This window comes from Ambystoma mexicanum, chromosome 11 (genome assembly GCF_040938575.1).
Source record: "Ambystoma mexicanum isolate Mex_15411 chromosome 11, UKY_AmexF1_1, whole genome shotgun sequence".
NCBI lineage: Eukaryota > Metazoa > Chordata > Amphibia > Caudata > Ambystomatidae > Ambystoma > Ambystoma mexicanum.
The window spans coordinates 642,441,862-642,467,553 of record NC_090934.1 but is presented as its reverse complement, the minus strand read 5'-3'; the positions used below and the strand labels follow the sequence as shown (position 1 = coordinate 642,467,553).

Genomic DNA, 25,692 nt, shown 5'->3' with positions numbered 1-25,692 from the left:
ATGACTAATTGTCAAATACGAAATTGGCATTACATGACATATCCATATATATTTATATGCAACATTTTTTGGTTAAACAGAGTATTTGCAATGTATCGATTAGAAGTAAAGGGAGGATAGCTCATGGTCTAAGGGCATGACTCAGGTATTGGGACAGCCTAAACTTTGCTGAATCATGACTTCAACCTTCTACATGTTCTGTCCTATCTGAGAGCCGAGAGGTCCCGTCTCCTTCGGTCCTCTTTCCCTCCCAGCCACACGGATAATGGAAACATGGAGCCACGGATATGTATGACTTTCTTTATTCTCCTTTCTAGCACTGAACTCCCGGTATCTAGTGCCCGCACCTCTTCCTCCCCGTTCCCCTGTGGTTTCTCCTTCCCCTTGCTCTTAAGGGGGCCCAGGTCGCCCCGTGCTTAAGGTAGTACATGATCATTTCTGATCACAACATCTCGCCCCACTTAGCTTTGTACTTCCCTCTCTTGTGATCAGTCCACCGGCTCAGGTCCCCTTTGTCCCCCCTGCTTGGGCTCTTCTAGTTCCACTTCCAGGTGTTTCCCCTTTGATCTCCATGTGGTCGTGTGTCCATTCTTGAGTACCCATCCGGTGGCTCTGCTTGCTTTCCTGGCTCTCACAGGCGCATTTTGTCCATCGCTCGTGTCATTCTTCTTTACAAGGGCGCTGTGCCGCGTGGCGGGATGAGTACTCCATCCCAGCACACCCCTTTGAGATAATTCTCCCTCCTGCACCTGGTACACTGTGGCCCATCGCCGGGCACAGTCCTCTGTGGGGGAACGACAGACCAAACCTGTACCACGTTCGGTCTCCTTGGGTCTGCTGGGCTGTTACTTGGTGCAGTGCTCCGTCTATGCTGCGTTGGCCCCGGAGCAGTGTAGCACAGTCTGCACTTATGACAGCGATGATGCCAGCCTCTGTTGGGCTTTCAATCATTGCCTCCTGCATATCTACCCTTTCATGAATGTGGGCCAGCTCTAATATCTCCTCCAGTGGGAGAGGTTTCTTGAGGAGATGCTTTCCAAATATCAGTGAATTGTAGCCTTCTTTTATTTGTAGCCACATTGCATCCTCATTGGGGAAGTTGGCAAAATCACAATGTGCTGTTTTCTTTCATAGCCCAGTGACAAAGTCTACAATTCTTTGATCAGGCCGTTGTTGACATCGGTTGAACTCATATCGTTCAAAGTCCTTGTTTGGCTGTGCAACCAGTCTCTTGTTCAACGCAGCGATGGCCAGGTCATATGTCATTTTCTCCTGCAGTGGAATAGTCTTAAGGATACCCTTTATCTCTATCCCAGCCAGGTTGGTTAGGATGTCAAGGAGGACTGTGGATTTGTCATCCCCTACCGCTTTCATGAAGTCTGAGAATTCTTCACCCATTCCTCCCACCGAGGGCCCCTGTCTTGTTGTGGCTGTAGTTGGAATGGTTTTAGTGGTCTTCTTAGGAATAGTGCTCGAGAGCTGGCGGTTTCTTGGGCAATTCCTCCTGTTTATTTTACATGGCTGACTCCCTGGGGTGTTTCTGTGCCTTCTAGTACCCTATGTTGGCTTTTTTCTGTTGAGAGCTGGTCCGGCTCAGGTTTCTGGCTTATGTAGGTCTCTTCTTTTCCCCCACACCTTTGGAAGTGGGGTGTCCTTTGATGTGGAAGTCGTCCTAGGTGTCCTTTCTGTCCTTGTGTTATTTGCCCTCCTTTGCTTGAAGTGGTGCCGGGTGTAGCTCAAGTCCCTCCCAGCTGCAGCGGTCCTCTGGGGCGGGGTGAGCCCTGTAGCGGGTTTCCTCGTCCTCTGGTGTCCTGTCTGTTCTTTGATCGGTGTACCTTATATGTCATGCCCTCACCACCCTCAGCACTACCAGTGGTGTGGTGAGCCTTTGTCCCTGGGTGGAGAGGATCCAACCCTGAAGGTTTCTCCAGCCCTCGATCCTCACAATGGGTGTTATCATCCTTTATGAGACCACATATTCCAACATTCAATTCAGTGAGGCGTTAACACCTGCTGTTACTTGGTTGGACTGGTGGACTGCCTTTCCCACAGTGGGCAGATTACTTTTCAATCACGGGTGGAATGCTCTTCTTCCCCCAGGCGGAGTGTCCTCTATGCCCTGAGCAGATTGCCCTTGTACTGCGGGCGGAATGCTTTGGTATTTTAGATGTAGCTGACAGCTGTCTATTATGAGGCATCTTGGTGTACCTCTTGTGCTGCTAATTGGCGTCTGTGTATACGGGTTGCCTTTCCTTCTCTCGGGCGGACTGCACAGTATGCCGCATAAGGCGGACTGCCGTTTAATGTGAGGCAGATTGCCCATCCTTTACTTTGGTTGGAGTGCCCTTGTGCTCTTTCCTGATTTCGGGCGGACTGCCCCTGACTTCCTCGTGCAGCGGTTGCTGACTATAGCAGCTGTTTGTGGCTGCTGTCAGTGTGTGCCGATGGCCTTTCCTTGACTTTGGTCGGATTGCCCTAGTGCTCTTTCCTGGTTTTGGATGGACTGCCCTTGTCTTCCGCATACAACAGACAGCTGACTAGGGTGGTGGATTGACTTACTGCGCTATGGGCGGAGTGCCCTATTCAACTATCCAGGGCCCGGAGCAGCGGCTAACTTGGGCGGATCGCCTCCTTGCCTTGTGCTGATCAGAATGATGTGCTGTTCGCCGGGTTGCCGCTTGTGTCCCAGGATGCCACGCCATGACTCGCTTGTTTTTTTCCGTCCCTAGCATGGATTTGTTTCTCCTCGTCGCCGGTTGCTGTGCCCTATCTGAGGTTCGAGTGATCCAATCTCCTTCGGTCCTCTTTCCCTCACAGCCACACGGATAATGGAAACACAGAGCCACGGATATGTATAACTTTATTTATTCTCCTTTCCAGCACTGAACTCCCGGACACTAGTATCCCTTCCTCTTCCTCCCTGTTCCCCCGTGGTATCTCCTTCCCCTTGCTCTTAAGGTCCCCCCAGGTCGTCCCGTGCTGAAGGTATTCCATGATCATTTCAGATCACAGCACTCCGGTTCATATATTTTGTCATTAAACCAAATTAACAGAGCTACCCGTCAATCCCACAGGAGGTACTACTGTATATAACATTTTTACGTAATATGGAAAAATCCAAGGGAGCAGATTGTGAAAAATGTTGTGCACCGGGATGCGAGTGTGGTTGATACCATAAGCTCTCTAATCTCAAACCCTGCCCCACACCGGAAGCCCTGTATTCACACGAGAGACTGGTGAGGTGAAGAAGGCCAAAGGGAAGCGCTGCTAGCCCCTCAATGTATGTTTAAAGTTGAATATGCATTGATTCACGGAGGTTAGTGAGCACCTTTGCACTAAACGTTTAAAGGAACTTGTCAGTAAACTTGCATTTTTTAACAGTTCCACCTCTATTGAAAGTAGAGAAAGGTGAAGAAAAACGAATAAATGAACAATGCACATTTGTATATGGACACATAAGGGATGCCAGTGATATTTCCATAACTTTGAAAGTCATTAGACTGAGACTGTGCCTGGTTTTCTACACTGTAGATCAGGGTTATCTGGTCATTGCATCTAATGTCATTGGGGGTCATTCCGAGGTTGGAGGTAAGGGATTACCGGCACCTGTAAGGGCACCGATGGTGGTAATCCCTTACCTCTGTATTCCGAGTTCCCTTTGCGGGCCCCTCTTTACCTCCTGCTTTTAGCAGGAGTAAATTACGGGACCCGCCAAGTGACCTTGGAGTAAATTACGGTGCCGTAATGACCTCCTTCCCCATTCCCATTGAGCCCTATGGAGGCAGAAATGGGGATGGGGAAGGGCTATGGTGAATGGGGAATTACCGGTCCATCCAACCTTGGAATGGTCCGGTAATTACTCCATTCACCAAGCCGGTATTCCATGGAGTAAATAGCTCCATGGTTGCCAACCATGGAGCTATTTACTCCATGGTGTAGTCCTAACTCGGAATGAGGGCCATTGCCTCTAGTACCATTCCATCAACATTTTTCCATCTAAAAAATCTTCATTGAATGCTTATTTTTAGGGATTAAAGTGTTAATTTTTGTTTAGGTACATTATACAGGGTAAAAAACAGGGGTAGGAAAAATAAATGAAAAAATATGCATTCGATGCACATTTTTTAGATGGAAAAAATTTGTTGCAAATGCATGCCTGTGCAAGGAATTCGATGCAATGACCATAAACCGAGATCAGGCACTGACGAACATTGACTGTGCTTTGACTTTTGTACATTCAGCGAGTGAGCCGATAACAGAAGTGAATGAATTTTGTTGGGTACGTTGGGGCTTGGGTTAATCGTGTTACATTACAGTACACAACAACATTGTGAATGTTCCTCATGTGTGTAGCATGAACATGAAATAAGGTCTCATTAACATATGTTAAGGGTTTTGACCCATGTTGAATTATTAGGCGACAACAAAAACTGAATCAATAGACTGGGTAGATGCGGGGATGAGCTGTCGCCGCCCATCATTCTATCCCAGAACAAAACTGAATCAATAGACTGGTTAGATGTGGGGATGGGCTGTCGCCGCCCATCATTCTATCCCAGAACAAAACTAAATCAATAGATTGGGTAGATGTGGGGATTGAGCTGTCAACGGCCATCATTCTATCCCAGAACCCGAAGAACCGCACAGTTTTGCGCACACCAAAATGGTCGCCTAACCTGCCACCCACCAATGCAAGCGTGATGGACCGGAAGCACCAGGGGTGAAAGGTGGTGCCAAAGGAAAAATAGCAGTGCCTGTTATATCAAAAGCACCTTGAAATCACTGCTGTTTCTCTGAAGTGCAAGCTCAAAATGTCCATTTCAATTTGTTCAAAATCCGTTTTTATTGATGTCAACAAGTTGCTAAAATCATGGGCACAAGACCACTCTAAAGATTCAACCTTGTTGAAGGGGGTTCCACATCACCACTCTACTGTAAGGATGCCCATCAAAACAATGGCAGCAAGGATTAGAGCTGTCAAGCAAAATCCTCCTGTCAAATTCAAGACAACTCCTAAAAAAAAATGGGTGCTGCAGTACCAGCTTTGGACACAAGCCGGCGCTAGCGGTCTGAACTCTGACAGTAGAACTGTACTTCAGGAGTTGCCAGCCTCCTGAGACAGCTGGAAACTTCAAAGCCTTTTTGGTTAATTAAGAATTTAAACACCTGCTGTTCCCTGAAGACAGGCTGATTCAATTAACATTGCAAGAGGCTGAGAAACCTTCTCACCTCAGAACTACACACAAGAAGCCAGGAGATTACATGGACATGCTAACCAAATGCAGAGTGGCCCCCTGGCCTGCTGACCTCAGCCAACACAATAGACTCTTGCAATTGAATGGAGTATGCTGATTTGAGGTTGACTGTTATCAGAGCTCTGCCTGGAAGAAGAGACATGTGATCCCTGACTCCCAAGTTTCTAGGGGCAGACCCAAACACTGAAGTGAATTGAATTGAAGGCAAATATATGTTTTATAAAAACACTGATAACTAATTGTAACCAGATGACAGGAATATACAATAAACCTGACCAGATCCGTAACGAGGCCCAGTCCTTCCAAAATAAGAAGTGAGTATCCTAATGACTGTGAAAAAACCCAATCTCTTAGTTTAAAATAATCTAATTCAAACTATGTTAACCTATTAGAACTGCATCATCAGAAATCGTGTCCATCCTGTTGATTCAAAACCTTCCAAAGCGCATCTGTCATTCTGAAACTGTAATTTCAATTCTGAAAATCTACCTCCACTAAATCGTCCGTATCTCTTGAACCATTTTAACTGTCATTTTAAAGCTAAGATTCTAAGCTTTCCAACGAACCTAAAACCGACTTGCTACTCCTTATAGTTTTTCCGTAATCGCGCTCGACGCACTCGGAAAAATTGCCACGATTTGCGATTTGGCTCAATTTCTTCACTTGTCAAAATAGCAGCTTCTTGCTTTCCTTTGCTGAAATTCGTTTGCAACCTGACAATCATTCATAGAGCATTGCTAAAGTGATCCTGAACTAATTTAAAGTAACTATCACTCACCCTGAACCTCCTATAGGGAATTAAAAGCAATTTGAGTATATTTTTCACTTCATTGCCACGACCTTTAAAAGGATTTTGTCTGTGTTTAAAATCATCCCTTTTTCTCCAAGCTTGCTGGGGGGAACTGGAACTTTGTATTGCATTTGTGTGTATTCCTGAGAATTGTGTGTGTTACTTCCATCTCCTTACATTGCATAGGGGGGGAGTGAATTGTCAAAGAAAAAGTGATCACATTATCTTTTGCTGAAATCATATCAAGTTTATTTCTGTACTGCCTTTTATTCATCTTTGCATCTCCTTGAAACCATAAAGCATTCTCTGATACCTTATTCCCCTGTTCCTAGTCATAAGTCACCAGAACTGTGCTATTGTAGGATTACCTATTGCTGATTACTGCTCATATTCACAAGTGTGATATCAATTATTAATTTATTATAAAAGTGCAATATATATATATATATATATATATATATATATATATATATATATATATATGTTGTTTAATTCTCAAATAAACCTTTTAAATTTGCAAAACAAACTTACTTCTTGGCTCAGTGGGGTCAGGGGGATTCTAAGAGAGGGGTGTTATATAAGGGTTGTCATCCAGAGTACACAAACTGGACATACACATATATAATTAAGGGCTTCCCTTGAGCAATCCCAGACAAGGCACTGACTTAGTGGGACTGCTTGATTGGAGTCTTTAACACACATCATCAGCTACACTGATGTTATGCCTAAAAGCATATCGGATTGCATTAACCATTAGGGAATCGTTTTCAATAATGGCAGGCATTGTAAACACTTCATAATTAAAACACACAGATGAGCATCCCTTTACAAGTATTCGCTTTCATGTACATCTGCTAAAAGTATAATGCAGGTCATTAATAGGTGCATTTCCTAAGACCTTAAATAGTGTATTTTGGAACGGGCAGGGTTATTTTAGGACGATCCTCGGGCCCGCTGAAAGCTGTAAATCAAGCTGCAGGTGACCACATCACAAGGGTCAGGAAATATGGCATAAACCCATCGTCAAGCTAATACATTATCTGCCCATTGAGTCAGGCCCATGTCATCTTGAAAACAAGTCCTCGGAACCAGGATAACTTCTGTCCTGGCAGAACAATGCCAACAATGTTGCCTTTTGTGTAGGCATAGCTAGTCATTTGCCAGGCTATGCGTCCTGGTACTAACTGCCCATAATTGGTAGCAGTATAAAATCTTGTGAGACCCTGGGCATATACTAGCAGTGCCTGGCAAATGACTTTTTTAATACCTACTCACATGCTAAACCTGTTGGTTTTTAATAGGACTTCAGTGAAGGATACACATAGTGCTCATAAATGGAGTGGCTAAAGTCAACCCTGGTTAAGACATTTTGATTACAGTAGTAATACATTTAAATCTCCTATTGATCGTGGAAGGCAAGCACTTTGAGCACCAAATGTGATGCTGCTTTTTGATAAAGCGAGCTCAAAAAGATCCCAGGAGGATGCATTTTGGATGGGGTTGGGGGCAGGAAGTGGGTGGGAATGGCCATAAGTATTAGCACTCCCAAGGGCTGTGAATGGGTTACTAAATAACCCCACTTAGGTGATAGGTGGCGATTTAGCCACACAATAGCCAAAACTAAAAACTCACCATCTCTCTAAGCTAATACTGCCCTAGATGTCATGACATCTCTAGGTTAGAGATACAAAATTGCAAGGAGAAAAACATAAAAAAAAAAAAAACTGCTGCAAAGCACCAGGCTTACAGAAAAAAAACATCTCACACATCAGACAGTCTCTCTCCCTCCTGTACTTAAACAAGGAAATGCAGAATCTGGTCTTCAAAGAACACCTTAGGGAATGCTAAAATGTCTGACACCGTTGACTAATGCCCGACTATACTGTCTTTCTCTGCCTCTTCCTTGCTATGTTATTTGAATTTGTTCCTACCTGTTCAGCTCTCCATTGTTTGAAAGCTTAGTTGACACATTTGAAAAGGCCTGTGTACTGAGGCGTTTCCCAAAATTGTATTGCTAATAACATTTGGCTCGATGGATGTAATTTATTAAAATGTTCCCCAACAAATGCTCGTCACATCTGCTCTACGCCTTTCAAACTTCAGATGTTGGATGCATTTTATAGAAAGATGAAAACGTTTAAGAAAACAAAGAAAACAGTATTTTCGGCTTACTGACATTTATTATCCCATAGAGAAAAGGTGAATTCTTTTAACAGTCATAGCGTGAAAATCGTTGGATGGATTAGGACCAAATAACGAACAGCTTGGGCAGGGATTGTGGAGGGATTTGTTGTTTTTGCAATCATTTTTCTGCCTAACTTGTGGGTTTCTGTGGGGTTTATTTTGTGTTTTTATTTACTCTCACCTCATTTTCTGAGCTGGCTCTGCACATTGGGTATGCACGCTCTCTGTTGTAGTTCTTTGTCTTTTTCAGGCTTTTTTTACTCTCTCCACCCTACCCCTTGCTATTGGCTGAAAGAGTCAGGTGTCTCTTTGCCTCTGCTTCCTGGCAGCCATTTCCCCATGCCTTCCTGACTGTAATGCAGCTGCATCCTGCAGGGAGACCACTTAAAAAGCAGTCTTGGGGGCTGGCTGATGCTCAATTAGTAGTTTAACCTTGATTTCAATCTGTTTTTAGTCTGTTTTTTGTGCCTTTGTGAATGATTTAGAGTGTTTTTTGCATTCATTTTCTGCCTAGATTGCAGATTTCAGTCAGGTTTATTTTGTGTTTTTGTTGATTCCCTCCACGTTGTATGAGCTGGTCTGCATCTAGGACATGCAGCTTCTGTGTTGAACTCTTTTGTTTGTTTCTGGCTCTTTTTACTCTCCCCACACTACCCCTTGCAAACAGCTGAAAGAATCAGGTGTGTCTTTGCTTCTGCTTCAGGGCAGCCATTTCCCTGTGCCTTCCTGCCTGTATTAAATCCGTTTTTGGCTTTTTTGCATGCCTTTGTGGTGGCATTAGCGTGTGTTTAGCAATCGTTTTCTGCCTAGGTTGTGGATATCCGCTGAGTTTATTTTGTGTTATTGTTGACAAACACCCCATTTTCTGAGCAGGTATGCATCTGTAGAATGCATCCTCTGTGTTGTAGTCTTTAGTTTGCATCTGGCTTTTTTTAAGCTCCCCAAACTACACCTTGAAATAGGCTGAAACAGTCAGGTGTCTCTTTGCCTCTATTTCCTGGCAGCCATTTCCCCATGCCTTCCGGACTGTAATGCAGATGGATCCTGCAGGGAGACTACTTGAAAAACAGTCTGAGGGGCTGGCTGATGCTCAGTGAGTAGTTTCACATTATTTTCAATCCACGTTTGGCCTATTTGTGTGCCCTTGCTGAGGGATGTTGGTGTTTTTTGCAATTGTGTTCTGCTTAGCTTGTGGTTTTCGGTGTAACTTATTTTGTGGTTTTGTTGATTTCCACCCATTCTCTGAGCTGGTCTGCATCTAGGGTATGCAGCCTTTGTAGTGTACTACTTTGTATGTTTTTGGATTTTTTTACTCTGCCCCCTAACCCCTTGCAATTGGCTGAAACAGTCAGGTGTCTCTTTGCCTCTGTTCTGTGGCAGCCATTTCCCCATGCCTTCCTGGCTGTAATGCAGATGGATCCTGCAGGGAGACCACTTGAAAGGCATTCTCAGGGGCTGGTTGACACTCAGTGAGTAGTTTCACATTAATTCCAATCCTCTTTTGGTCTATTGTTGGTGCCTTTGATGAGGGATTTGGGTGTTTTTTGCAATTGTGTTCTGCCTAGCTTATGGCATTCTGTGTGGTTTATTTTATGTTTTTGTTGACTTCCACCAGTTTTATGAGCTGTTCTACATCTAGGGTATACAACCTTTGTGGTGTAGTCCTTTGTTTTTTATGGCTTGTTTTGCTCTGTCCCTAGCCCTTGCAATTGGCTGAAACAGTCAGGTGTCTCTTTGCCTAAGTTGCCTGGCATCCATTTCCCCATGCCGTCCTGACTATAATGCAGATGCATCCTGCTGGGAGACCACTTGAAAAGCAGTCATAAGTGCCGGCTGATGCTCAGTGAGTAGTTTCACATTGATTTCAATCCGTGTTGGGCCTGTTTTTGGTGCCTTTGTGAGGGATTAGTGTTTTTAGCAAACATGTTCTGCCTAGCTTGGGGTTTTCTGTGGGGTTTATTTGGTTTGCCGTCCTGACTATAATGCAGATGCATCCTGCAGGGAGACCACTTGAAAAGCAGTCATAAGTGCTGGCTGATGCTCAGTGAGTAGTTTCACATTGATTTCAATCCGTTTTGGGCCTGTTTTTGGTGCCTTTGTGGAGGGATTAGTGTTTTTAGCAATCATGTTCTGCCTAGCTTGTGGTTTTCTGTGAGGTTTATTTGGTGTTTTTGTTGACTCTCATTCCATTTTCTGAGCTGGTACACATCTAGGTTAGGCAGCCTCTGTGGCATAGTCCTTTGTTTCTGGATTGTTTTACTCTCCCCACACTACCCCTTGCAATTGGCTGAACAGTCAGGTGTCTCTTTGCCTCTGTTTCCTGGCAGCCATGTCCCCATGCCTTCCTGGCTGTAAAGCAGATGGATCCTCCAGTGGGGCCACTTGAAAAGCAGTCTTAGGGACTGGCTGATGCTCAAGGAGATGTTTCCAAAGAGTCCAAAACACGGCCATCAGACTCCTTCTTGCACTGGGATAAATCCATCACATCCCGCCTGCTCTCCACACCCTTCACTGGCTCCGTATTAGACAAAGTGTCACTTTCAAAATCCTATGCATCATCCACCAAGCAGTGCACAAGAGCGGTTTGTCATACCTAAGAGAAGATTATGCCCTACCTCCCAACATGCACCCTAAGGTCAAGCACAGCCCTCCTGCTAGTGATTCCAGCCTCCAATGTTGGCCAGTATGGGAGAATCCGCCAACCCTACCTTGGCACCAACACCGTGGGACACAGTGTCTCCCCACATTCGACACAACCAGGACTACATGGCCTTCCGTAGCATTGAAAACCTGGCTTTTTCATAATCCAAGAAAGGGACCGCATAGGGCTGCCAAACCCTCCATCAAAGGCCAGAATTCAGCTGGAACTGCATTATCTCGAAAAGTAGAAACAGCCGGTCCATGGAAGCTGGATAAAAAGGTATCATTATGGAAGTAGGAATAGTTGCTGCACAGAAGCCGACTCAAGAGACCAGCAGGCTCGGGGCTATGTAGCTGTTAGCTCTTCGCACTCTGGCTCCACTACAATGGCCTAACAGCCCCCCTTGTGTCAATGCTCCGATCCCCATTGCCCACAACTCCAAACCTAAGACTTGACATCACTATATTCCAGGGATGTAATTTCATCAAAATGCCAGGGGTAGTGGAAATGACATCACATAACCCTTGACCCCCGATGACATCACAGTAAGTGATGTCATCTGACAACACCCCAAAGTGATATCGCTGGAAGTGTTGGAACACAACCTTTCATCCGTTGACAAAACAGGAAGTGGCATCACATAGCACTGTACACTACAAAAAGAACAAGTTACTTTCTTACCTGGTAACGTTCTTTTGATGGGATGGTCCGACGGCGTATTCCATATCTATGACAGGTAATGTCCACAGCTGTGCTGCTTCGGAAAATCTTTGGCGTCTGCGTCCTGCGTCGATGACGTCGATGCGGCGTCCCCGAGGACCTCCTCCGACGGCCGATGTCACCCGATGTGATAAGTAGGACGCACAACGCCCATAGCCTCAGTTATAGTTTTTTCCCAGAACGTGTGCCACTAGTTTTCTGCCAGTCAGACACACAAGGCCTTGCGGAACGCAAGCTGCAATCGCAAAAGAAATTCTGCAGCGGGGAAGGCAGGGAGGGAGCGATATGGAATACGTTGTCGGACCATCCCATCGAAAGAACGTTAACAGGTAAGAAAGTAACTTGTTCTTCGAGGGGATTGGGTCCTCCGACGTATTACATATCTATGACAGACTCCCAAAGCAGTACCAAGCAAGGAGGTGGGAAAGAATTTAGAACACAAATTTAACATGCCCAATCAAATTGCGGAATAGAGAACTGCCTTGCCAAAGGCCAGATCTTGCCTTCTGATGGAATCAAGGGAATAGTGACGTACAAAAGTATGTACTGAAGCCCAGATGGCTGCATCACAGATGTGACGAATAGGAACTCCCCTCTGCAGGGCAGTAGACGCAGCCACTCCTCTGGTAGAATGGGCCTGCAAGCCAGCCGGAGGGTCCTTACCCACCAAGCGGTAACACTCGGAGATAGCTAAAATAATCCAACGAGAAAAAGTCTGTTTTGTCACAGCTTGTCCCAAACGCTTTCCAGCGTAACCAATGAAAAGTTGATCGTCCACTCTGACCCGGGACATGCGCAAAATATAAAAGCTCAATGCTCTCCGAGGATCAAGCCTAGGGAGCCTCTTCTCTTCCTTACCAGGATGTGGAGGAGGATAGAACGCCGGAAGAACAACCTTCTGGCTCAAATGAAATTCCGAAACCACCTTTGGAAGAAAAGAAGGACGAACTCTAAGGACAACCCTGTCCTTATGAAACACAGTGAAGGGTGGCTTAACTGAAAGTGCCTGTAACTCACTCACTCTGCGAGCGGAAGTAACCGCAACCAAAAACACAGTTTTCAGAGTTAACAGCCTCAAAGGGCAAGAATGTAAAGGCTCAAACGGAGCACCCATAAGAAACTTAAGAACAAGGTTCAAATCCCAACCTGGCACCAAAAAAGGTGACGGAGGGAACACATTAGTGAGCCCTTTCAAAAACTGCGAAATTAATGGAATCTTAAAAAAGGAACTGTCTTCAGACGAGCGCTTAAATGTGGACAGCGCCGCCAGGTAACCTTTAATGGTCCCCACTTGCAAGTCCCTGTGGGTCAAAGAAAGCAAAAAAGACAGAACCATGGGAATGTCACATTCAAAAGGATCCACATTCTGAACTCTGCACCAGTCGTAGAACTTTCTCCAACGGCAACGCTACAGAGACTTTGTTGCCGGCCGCCTGGCCGAAAGCAACACCTCCATCACGTGTTCAGGGAGGTCCCAATCCTTATACCTCAACCTTTCATAAGCCAAGCGTGAAGATTGAGGGATCTGACCTCTGGATGGAGAACCTGACCCCCCTCCCATGAGAGCAGATCGTCTCGGTAGGGAAGACGACGTGGAGGGCAGATGGACAAGTCTAGAAGGTCAGGGTACCACGTCCTCCGGGCCCACGCCAGAGCAATGAGGATCATCCGGGAACCGAACCTCCGTAACCTCCGCAGCACTTGCGGGATAACGGGGACTGGAGGAAACGCGGACAGCAGTGGGAATGACCACTCCACCACGAACGCGTCTCCTAAGGCTCCTTTTGGAGGAAATTCCCGCGAGCAAAACCTTTCGCACTTCCGGTTGACACTGGAGGCGAAGAGATCCACTTGAGGGGTCCTCCAAAGGGCGAAGATCTCCAGGAGAATCTCCTGAGCCAACTCCCACTCGTGAGAGATCGTGCTCTGCCTGCTCAGAGCGTCCGCCGTCTCGTTGTCGTCTCCGGCCAGATGAACAGCCGAGATCGAAACCTCCTGCTGGATGGCCCAGAATTCGAGCTGCATCGCCTCCCTGCACAGTGGAAGTGACCCTGCCCCCCTTTTTTGTTGAGGTAGTGCATGGCCACCGGGTTGTCCGTTAGAATCAGGACACTCTTTCCGCGCACAGTCGGCAGAAAAGCCTTCAGGGCTAGCCTGACGTCCCTCAGCTCCAACAGATTGATATGGAGTCTGGACTCCGACGGAGACCAACGACAGCTTACTGTCAACTCGTTGGCATGAGCTCCCCATCCCGTGAGGGATGCGTCCGTCACGATCGTCACCTCCGGCCAGGGCAGCCAAAATGGGGCCCCCTACATCAGATTACCCTCGACGGCCCACCACAGAAGGTCCCGGGCTACCGAGGGCGGCACCTGATCAGGGTCCGACAGCCTGCCAGAGGACTGAGACGACTGGAGCTTGAGTGCCCACTGCAAAGATCTCATCCGCAGACGAGCCTCTGGCACCAGAAGAATGCAGGATGCCATGAGGCCGAGCAGTCTCAAGAACTCGGACGCTGGGAGATTCTGGGCAAACTGAAACTTGTGCACCATCTGCTGAATGTGAAGAGCCCTCACCTGAGGAGGAAAACACTGCCCCAGGGACGTGTCGAGCACTGCTCCGATGTACTGGAGCCGCTGCGTTGGTGTCAAATGGGACTTCTTTAAATTGAGGGAGAAGCCCAGCCTGTGAAGGGAGTGGCAGGTGACAGACAGATGATCCAGGACTTGCTCGGGAGAGCTCCCCCTGATCAACCAATCATCCAGGTAGGGGTAGACGTGAATCCCCCCTTTCCTGAGATGCGTGCCACCACCACCATGAGCTTTGTGAAAACCCTTGGGGCGGAGGTCAATCCGAACGGCAGGACCCGAAACTGAAAGTGCGAGTCGCCAACCGCGAACCTCAGGTACTTCTTGTGCTTGGGATGGATCGGCACATGGAAGTAAGCATCCTTGAGGTCGAGAGACACCAACCAGTCCTGAAGTTGAAGGGCCTGGAGGACTTGAGAAAGAGTCACCATCTTGAACACGTCCTTCCTGAGGAGTTTGTTCAAACCGCGCAAGTCCATGATGGGTCTCAATCCCCCGTCTTTCTTCGAAATCAAAAAATAAGGTGAATACTATCCCTTGTTCCTCTCTGCTAAAGGCACCAGTTCTATGGTGCCTTTCTCCAGCAGGGCTTGAATTTCCTGCGCAAGGAGCGGATCCGGACACGTCAATGAGAGGTTCCCTGGTGGATTGTCATGAGGCCTCTGCCGAAAAGGAGGACAGTAGCCGTGGTTTATGATCTCCAGAACCCACACATCCGAAGTAATGGCTTGCCACTCTAGAAGATGCTGCGCCAGCCTTCCCCCAACCGGCGAACCATGGGACCTGTCCTCATGACTGAGTGGTAGCGGCTGCGGCGTTGCCTTAGGGCAAAGAGGCAACTGCCCAAGCGGCCTTGGCACCTCGAGTACCTTTGTTCCCACCTCTGGCACTCTTACGATGGCCTCTTTGACTGCTAGCTCCTCTCGCTTTACTGAGGGACGAGTAATAGCGAAAGGAACCTCCCCTCCATTGCTGTCCCCTAGGACGAAAAGGCAGAGGTTGGCGAACTGCAGCGCCCAACGATTTCGCTGCAGCTTTCGAGGTCTGCAACCTCTCAAGGCTCTCGTCAGCCTTTGCTGCCAAAAAGGTGTTCACCGTCAAAAGGCTTGTTGAGGAGCCGGGACTGCACATCAGGAGCGAACCCAGACTTCCGCAACCATGCAAACCTGCACATTACGGTGCTCGCCGCCATGGACCGGCTGACACAATCTGCCAAGTCCAAACCCGACTGAACAGCCTCACACATAGCATCCTTGCCATCCTTTCTTCGCCCAGCCGTCAAAACGTTTGTCGTCCCTATCCGGAGGGATGGTAGGATACGACGCCTGCTTTGCCGGGGCCGTAGCCGCCTGCACCACCAAACTCTCTGGGGTGGGGTGCCTAGACAAGTAGCAGGGGTCGCTACTGGCTGGACGGTATTTTCGCGACAAAGACTTGCCCACTGACGGAAGTCTCTCCGGAGCAGTCCAAGCCGCCGCCCTTCTCTGAAGAGCCATATGAAAAGGCAAGACCGGGTCAGTGGGTGGACCGAGATCAAGGATGTCCGTGAGATCATCCTGAACGAACTCCCCTGGGGGAGCTGACCAACCCAAGTACTCGGTAACCCGAGACAAAAGGCGCCGACATGACGAATCGGCATGAGTGCCAGGCTCCGGCCGACAAAACTCCACCTCCGGAGAGGTGTCATGTCCACTGGCATCATGCAGCGACTGCCTCAGGTCATCAAACTGGCTATGGCCCGAGATAAGGTCATCTGGAACCGTAACCGGAACCAGGCCGCCATCAGAGCCTTCATCACCCTCTGAAATGTACTCCAGGCGGGGAGAGGAAGACCTCTGCGGACCAAAGCAGTGCCGGACCTTAGCCATAGCCTTTCTAGGGGCAAACCCCATGACACGGGGCCCCTCCGACACCACCACCTCGAAAGGCATCGAGGGCGCCGAACGAGTCAGCGTCGACAGAAAAGGCATTGAGGGCACCAAATGAGTCGGCACTGGCATCGACAGAAAAGGCGTTGACGTCGAGGGAATCGGCGTTGACGTCAGATGCAACGCCTCCAGCATCTGCGGCGTCGACACAGTCCTCGAAGCCGGAGCTCCGAGCGTGTCTCTCAACAACCTGGTCGCCGACGGCGTCGATGACCCCCTCGGAGGCGGAGCCTCGAGAGAAATTGACGACAGCACAGGATCACGCGGTCTCGAGCGCGTCGAGGACCGGGACCTGGAACGGGCATGGTGAGAACGGCTACCCTTGTCCGAGCGGGACCTTTCCCGTGAGCTGTGCCGACCACCCGAGCCCGAAGGCGTACGGGCGGTGTCTCTCGACCGGTGCCGATCGACCCCACTCGGAGGCACGGACGGACCAGTGCCCTGCGATTCCAGAATCGCTAGCATCTGCTTCCCGAAGGAAGCCCATTCCTCTTGTGTTGCTTGCATGGAGGGATAAGCGACCCGCCAACGGGCGGAGTCCTCGGAAGAGGACAGGGAAGGCGACCTATGCCGGCGCTTCCTGGAATGCCTAGAAGAGGCGGAGGAGTGGCGAGACCGACTCCTGGAAGGAGACCCACCGGACTTCCGACGATGACACGGAGAGTCACCCCTCGAGTCATCGGCCGAAAGCCCCGCAGAACTCGACTTCCGGGGCTTAGAAACCCTGCCTACCGACAGCTTCTTCTTGCGTTCCCGCAAGGACTTTGCAGTGAGCGAATGGCAGTCGGCACAGTCGTCCGTATCGTGGGCCTCCCCGAGGCACCAGAGGCAGGCGTCGTGCGAGTCAGTGACCGACATCTTGGACCCACAGTCCTCACAGTTCTTGAAGCCCGGACGCGGGGTCGAAGATGAGAAAAACATTGCCACAAACAGGTCTTCACAACAAACCGAACAGGTTCAACGAACTGAGAATAGAAAACAGCAAACTCCAACGATTCGAGGCATACCGAGATTCACGAAGCGAACACGTTTGTGGAAAAAGCGGAACTGAGGCTATGGGCGTTGTGCGTCCTACTTATCACATCGGGTGACGTCGGCGGTCGGAGGAGGTCCTCGGGGACGGCGCATCGACGACATCGACGCAGGACGCAGACGCCAAAGATTTTCCGAAGAGCACAGCTGTGGACATTACCTGTCATAGATATGGAATACGTCGGAGGACCCAATCCCCTCGAAATATGGTTACGATATCACTATGACGTGCTGTACATTTCTCACAAGAATGGATCGCCATATGTATCGTTAAGATCAGTGTGTATAGGCCCATATTACCAAATTACTGTGAATGCAAGCAGACGTCCATGACCAAATGATAATAATGTGTTATTATATAGCACTTATATAGCATTATATAACCTCAAAACTACTTCTCAGTTACTACTCCTAGGTGACTTTAACCTAGGCTTTAATGACCCTCTAGATAATCACGCAACATCCACTTCTAATATATTAACCAAACTTGGACTATCCCAAAAAGTCCATGAACCTACCCACAACAAAGGGAGAACACCAGACTGGGTGGCAGATTATAATTACACTGTCCACTCTTAGACCACTTCCGCCAACCAGCCCTACAGCTCCACCTTGCCTTACTAGAAACAAAAAGAGGATTACAGTAGGCTAAGTGATTCCTGCTATCCTCCCCACCCTCAACTCGCTTGCAGACAACCTAGACCCTGGGACACTTGTTGATGAGTTTAACAAAATCATGCTAACGTCACTCAATACCATTGCTCCTCTCAAACTCAGATCTAGCAAGCGGAAAACCCATCTAAACAAATGGTACACCTCACAGCTTAAAGATTTATGACAACTAAAGAGAAGCTGTGAAACTTCCTCGAAATTACTCTCATCAGAAGCCAACAGAACTAAACTGACAAAAATATCCTCCAAATATAAAAAAGAAATTTGCCTCGCCAAACACAACTCATACAATAAACACATTTCCAATGCCAACTCTAGTATGAAGGAATTATTCACCATCCTTAAGGCACTAGTCTCTCCTATTCCTACTTCGGACATTTGCACTAAAGATAAAAAGTGGTGTTCAGACATTCAACAAGCACTTGCCAATAAAGTTACCACCCTCCAAAACAAAATAGCCCAAAAATAAGCCTCACTCATCTCCCAGCCCAATAAGATGCCCACCACCCCTCCCTCTAAGAACCTGCCACAGCCTGCTCTCTCATCTGCTTTAATTTCTCTAAAACCACCACTGGTGAGATCGAAAAAGCTATTCTCGCACTTAAGCCATCCAACTGCCAGGGTGACCTGTGCCCAGCCCAGCTCATAAAGGATGTGGCAAGAGATCTGGCCCCCTTTAACTCCAAACTTGTCAATGCTTCTATCGCCTCTGGCACCATCCCAACCAACCTTAAACATCCTGAGTGCTCCCCTTACTTAAAAAGCAAACCCTTGACCCATTCATACCAACCAACTACTGTCCTATCACGACAGTCCCCTTCCTGGTAAAAATGCTCAACAAGGCTGCCTACCTGCAAATCCAAACATTTCTAGAAACAGACAAATTACTAGGAGCCAGACAATCTGACTTCCGACCCCAACATGGAACTGAGATGGCCCTCATCGATTTGAAGACACAGGTCGACGAATTAAGAGATAAAGGGAAAACAGCCCTCTTCCTTTTACTTGACTTGTCGGCTGCATTTGATCTTGTGGATCACAAGGTCCTATGCAGTCACCTGGACTCAGCTGCCCATTTCTCCAAAGAAGCTACCTGTTGGATTAAATCATTCCTGGGAGACAGAACTATGAAGGTGTTCTCCCCATCTGCAGCAGCTGACCCTACCCCCATCTCATGCAGAGTCCCACAGGGCTCTTGCGTCTCCCCTACTCTACAATATATTCACCAAGCCCCTCGTCGATGATCTGGACCTTGTGGGTATCACCTACACTAACTAGGCAGATGATACTCAGATTCTCCTCTCACTTTCCGGGGATCACGTTGAGGACTCGGCCGTGGTGAATAGAGTGTATTTCATCATTCAGGCATGGATGGCAACCCATGGGCTTTGCCTGAACGATGATAAAACCAAACTTATCAACCTGGGTGCACAATCCAACTTCAAAAAACTAGGCAAGGAGTACGCATCCTTCTTAATAGACGGTAACCTCATCAAGGTGGCTAAGGAGGTGAAGACGCTGGGGATCTACCTGGATTCCACACTCTCCTTCGGCAAACAAGTGAACGTCATGGCTTGATAACTGCATGATTTTAGCTAGAACCCTTATACTCTTCAGGCTGGATTATTGCAACACCCTATATATTGGCGCCAACAAAGCAATTATCCAGAGGATACAAATCCTCCAAAATAATGCCCTAAGAGCTGCACTTGGCATGGCAAGAAAATCTCACATATCGGACTTCAGGCGCCATAACAACTAGCTTTCTACCCACAATAACATTTTACTAAAAACAGCATCCCTCACTTACAAAGCACTCAACAATGCCGCCCCTAGTTACCTTACTGAGAGATTCCATAGGAGGACATCTACCAGACCTAAGAGATTAGCCCATTCCAATTGCCTCACCATCCCAAGATTTAAGCTATTCAAAATCGGGGGTTGCAGTTTCCCCGTCAAAGCGGCCCAATTCTGGAACTCTTTGCCAAACCCCATCAGAGAAGACCAACCTTACCTGAATTTCAGACTTAACTACATGAATTGACTTAAATCCACAGATCAGTAAGACTCACACATAGACCTGCCCTCCATTTTTGCACACCACCTACCCGCCTCTCATCCAACTGTATTAATTCTTACTGTAATGTTGTATATGGAATGTATATAATTCCCACTATGTATGTCACTATGTATGTCACTGTATGATGTGTTGTATCCATGATTGTTACCTGTATCACCCTGAAACTTCTGTACTCAAGCTTTGCATATCCTGTAACTGTTGCGCCCTGATACCCCAGGGTCTGAAGCGCATTACAAATGATTAAACAAACAATAAACAAACAAACAAACTTATGCTTAAGCGCTTTATATAGATAAAATATACACCCAATATCACCCAACCTGTGTTGGTACTCATTTATCAACCTGAGAATAATGTAAGGCTGAGTTGAGGCGTTTAAGAACAGACTAAATCAGTGACTCACCCCTTGAAGTGTGCCTGAAATAAGCCTTTAATGAGTCTAGCAATTATTGTATAGAATTGCAAAAAGACACATTATTTGGTATTCCTATTCTTTCTTATTTAGGGTCAGTGCTGAAAGTGTTAGACTTGTGGCACTCCTGTTCTTATTTTTCTTATTTTCTAAAGGGGCTTGAACAAGAAAGCCAGCCATTCCAGAAGTAAAGATGGTGCTGGCCACAGACCAGGAGCTTACATTGCAAAAAAAAAAAAAAAAAAGGAAAAACTTTTTTTATAGGTCGCAAGGCAGACCTCAGAGGTCGCTGTTGCGACCTCTGGTGACCCCTAAATGACGTTCCTGCTATATTCGTATGCAATGATGCAGCAAGCTCACTGACAACCGACCAGACATGCCCCACGCTTTAAAACCAGGAGATGTCTGACTTTTTATATTATCCTAGAAACCAGAGCTCAACAGCACCCATAACTGAGCTTAACCATTATCTTCCCATAAAGAAGCATGGTGCTATCACTCCAGGAGATTCCAACCACTGCCATACAAATGAATCTGCAGACTCATGCGGACCATCACAATCCCAGAGCATAATAGCTCCTCTGACAGCAAAATGTGATTGTTAGGAAAGATTTCATAATTGTATGTAATTTTCCCTCTATGTGGCAACCCCCAAACGTTTTTGCTGTTGTTTTACACCCTGATCTAGACTTCCGCAGCACTCCTCTGGGCTTTCGCTCAATTCTTATGGGGAACCTGACATGCCCTTAAGACAGTCAGTACTGAGAGACTTTGTTTCCCTTAGGCCTTTCCTCATGTTGCAGCTTTTGTGCAACATGAAACAAGAGTGCACCGTAACTTACATTACCGCACTCTTGGGTTTCTAGTCATTCCAAAGGCCCTAGAAACTCTCGCTGGACTTATTATGAACTGTGCAAGTGTGTCACGGACGGGACTGGTGGCAGCTATTGTTTCTCTTGTGTTTTGAACCCTTTTTTGCCATGTATCCGCGCTTACCGCTTTTGGCACGAATAGGTGGCCTGGCTCCCAAAATGGCCATGCCACGAGGTTCTTTGTCCAGTCCACTGACCGTCTTGCCCCTTCACCTTCCCCCAGGTCGAGCCGACCCGGGGCAGTCCTTATTTGGTCGTGCACGTTCCCGCGAAACATAACGCTTTCGTGGGCTTCTGCATGCCTTGTGTGTGCCTCCAGGGTGTGGGCTGGGATGTCTGTTCCCAATACACATCCAGGGTGCCAGAGAGTCTAGAGTGTCCTGGATGCCTGGGACCACCGTGGTCCGTGATAGGTCCACATATGGTGTGAGTGTTTGTGAGCAGATCTCCCAGTGGGTCCTCTCCATTTTGGCGCAAAGGGAACATTGGATAAGAGGAGGCTGAAAACACCACTAACATGTCGATCTCCTGCGTTCACACCGAACAAGGGATAAGGAGCCAAGTATCCTGCAACAAGAAGCTGAGTCGAGGAACCGCTGGTGACCCGCTGAAGGTTTGGCACCCTGAACTGCTGTCGTCCTGCGAGACCCCTCTTCTTCTGATCGTCCTAGAAGGTCTGCGAAGGCGCTTCGGCCCATTGGAATAGTGGGATCAACTATTCCCGGCACCTTCATCAAACCCTGCAAGTAAGCCTCTTCGGAAGTGTCCCTGGGCCAACCAGTGGGCTGACCAGTTTACGCAGGACAGTTTGCTCTGTCACCACCGCCATTTCGGGGAAGACCCTCGAAACGTGGTTTACTGCTTGCTCTGTGTCCATGGCACCCTCACACCGAATTTTGTACACTCGGCATTCCCAGGTCTGAAGTGAGACGAATGCGCCCGGACCAGAGTAAATGCGGTTGCCGTGTTGCCCTGCTGTGGTAACAACCTGTGCACGTCTGCTGCATTTGGGACACCCTCGACCCTGCATCCTGCTACGCAGAATCTACACTGTGTCGAGACGTCCTGATCATCGCAGCTGAACCTGCCAGCAACGTGAACTGAACTGGGGAAGTCTGGGTCTGCCTGCGTCGGGGACCGGTGAGTAGTCCATACCCCAATCGTTGGTCCCTCGTGCAGGAGCCCATTTCTTTTCTGCCGCTGTTGTGAAAAGGCGACTCTATCCCGCACTCTCACCCTGCCTCTGCCCACAAGTGGAGGCCTTGCTTGAGTAGTGGGGACTTGTTCTGCATTGCTTCATTCACCTTTCTGAACTGCCCGATATCCTGGAAGAGGCCCTCTTTTGTCCACTGGCACCAGCGCGTGCAGGTACTTTTGAGCATAAGGCTCCCATCTTCGTAAGGCTCGGACTTCCTCCTAGTTAGGTGTATTTCGGATGTCGAACTGAGTCTAATGATTACTTGCACTGCCTGTTTTCCTCCCCATCTAGGTGGTCTACATATTATGAGCTCCTAACTCCTTAGACCCCCGCGGTCTTGTATATATATCATATTGATTGTGATGTGTTAGTTTACTTTAGTATTATTGTGATTCTTTGCTATGGTCGATGTTACAAAGGCCTTGTAATAAATGTGTCTATATTTTTAATATAACACCTGTCTGGAGTAATTTGTAAGTGTCCTTGCTTTGTGTGCTCATTGAGGTCTTTCCGTCACCCTCACCCCTCTTGAGACTTAGTCTTGACAGCCGCCATCGCTACCCTGATTGGTCTGGCTTTTTCAGAGGTTACCCTGTTCCAAGAAACTTGGCTGGCCTTCTGAACCTATGCCCCTCCAGGTTAGAGTTCAGTAATCCATCTTAACAGTGATTGGGCCTGCTCTTGTCAAACTTTACCCATCTGGGAATTAACACACAAAGCCACCATCGCAGGCTCCACTGTCAGCAAACTACGTTTGGACCCGTTTCCTGTTAACCCTGTGTCAAGAAGCTCTACCTATCTGGGAATCAACATACAGAGCCACCACTGCAGAGCCTCATAGCACTTATGTTTCAAACATTACGATTGAGCCATTTCATGCCACCTATTGGGTACAAAAGACAGCATATGCTCAAGTCAGGCAACCCTGGACTACCAATGAATAAGGCTAAGGTGCTATAGCAACTATTCTTGGTTGGACTCTGCTCAGAATTATGCACTGCGGCTTCCAATCCAATCCAATCAGTTTTCTAGCACTCCAGCTCTCGATGGGACAACGTTGTTGCAATATAATTCCATATCTGTAACCACAAACGTGTCCGGAGTTACCCAGCCACCCACCATAAAATATGACCAGGCACCCGGAAAAAGGGCCCTCTGACACATACAACAGAGTCTCAGAAACAAGGACCCTCCGACCAGGCAAACACAACATGCTCTGCACCAGCCAGAGAATCTCTCTAAGAGATCCACTACCACAAACCACCAGGAAAAACATGGCCATCCCATCGGGTTCAAGAAAGAAACCAGGAACAGGGGCTCCTATCAGTAAGCACATACACTCACTCCTACCAATATGCTTACTCTCCACTTTACACCAACAAACAATAGAACACAGCTATAACCCTCAATCAGTTTCGGCATAGCTGCATACATGGGCCTCATTACGAGTTTGGCAGTAAAGTGGCAGTGCTACCAGTGGGTTTCTGCCAAACTCTTAACACTGTTTCTGCCGCCTGATATCCTAGTGCAACTGGGACATTACAAGTCCCAGCAGCCCAGGCTATCAGGTGGCACAAAGTGTATGTCCCCATTCCCATGGAAGCACCGGCATCGTTGCTAACGGTGCCAGTGCTTCTGTGAAAACCCTGCCTACCGGGGCCGTTGCGCCCATCACTTTAGACCTGCCAGGCACAGCAGCTCAGAAAGGCATAGTTGGAGTGTGGCGGTCTGGAAAGGGTGCCGGTTTGGTGCATCCAGCACCCTTATATAATATCTTACACAGACACCATGGCCACCAGAATGCAGTCAGGGAGGCCAATTAACTCACTGCACACATTCCACTGATCTCGCACAACCACTGTATTGCATCTAGCATTAGAATGCGGCCACATTTGTGCAAACTGCACTTGCTGCACACACACCACATGCACCCATGCACAATATGCTATTCTACTCTCTCCACTGACCTCCACCAACAGCACTTTGAGATCATACCAATGGTATACAAGGCGCTATACAAACACATAATAACATAACATTAGATAACAAAGCATCGCAATAATTTCCTTTTCTGGTTTTATTAAATCTGTCCACTGGCACCAGCGCAGAAACTCCCAAAAATTCTTAGATATCTCCCATGATGCTTTACAGCAGCAAGGCTTTTCAGAAATCAAAAGCCATCATTTTCTGTTAATTGCTGTGATCATACTGTACGAAGCCGAAAATATAACATTTCTGAAAATGCTATTTGGAGTGGGAAAATGGATGCAATTGCATCAGGCTAGAGGTGGGGTTGGAGGACACCATGTCAAGTTGGGGATTGTCTGGAGAGTCATTTATGAGCAGAACATTTTTGGTGTATCAGTGGTATACCAGAGGAATCTCAGGAGATTACCGGGAAAACACTGCAGGACGCGATCGGAAAGGAAACTGCGTCACATAAAATCAAAAGTGATCGGGTAATGGGAGAGGCTAAGGAAGGGAAAAATGAAATGAAGGGTGTGGGGGATGAAGAAAAATGGAGTGGACCCATGCTGAGTGGCTGTGAGGACAGGAAATACTTTTTAATTTTTTAGCATTAGCGGGGCAATACCGCGAGAATCAGCATAATTGGCATTGATTTCTTCGAAATGATTGCAGGAATTGGGAGAGAAAAGAAAATGCACTTGCAGTGATCACATCAAACAGGCTGGAGGAAATGGTTCTTTGGGAAAACAATTTCTGGTGCAACATGTAAAGTGACCCCATCCGAAGGCCATAGATAGTGGGCCCTACAGAAGCATATTGGTGCAACATATACAGTGGCCACTGGACAAAGACTGCGGCCACTTGCCATGGCTAGTGTGTCCTGAAGAAACGGTAGTATAACAAAACCCATGAAATTCAGTGAACAAACGTCAGTTAAGAGAGAGTAAAGGATCAGATTCAACGGAACAAAACCCTTGAAATGTAGTGTGTGTTGGAAGTGATGACTATCTTAACTTGGCGTCCCCACGTTGCAAATCCCATGGGCACATACATAACATAACAGAAGGGATTTACAATGAAATACAAAATTACATCATGGGGGAATTCTACGGGGGGATGCAGAGTTAAAATGGCCACCAATTCCCACATCTGCTGAATTTCTAGTGTTTTGTTGCATTAAATATCATCATGATAACTCTCTCTTACCTAAAGTTGTTTCATTGATATTTTTGTAGGAAAATACTGATATATTATCGGGCGGGCGGTCATCCACCCTATAGTTAGGGTGAGCCTGACTCCATTAGGAATCCCTGAAAAAAAGAATTGCTAATATTGTTTGACTCATGCAATAA

General features: G+C 47.4%; 1 protein-coding gene across 1 annotated transcript in view; it reads right to left on the bottom strand.

Moving 5' to 3' along the window:
- ANO3 (anoctamin 3) overlaps positions 1–25,692 on the bottom strand; it is a 2,087,603-nt gene that overhangs the window by 1,211,696 nt on the left and 850,215 nt on the right. The gene's annotated exons all lie outside the window — the stretch shown is intronic.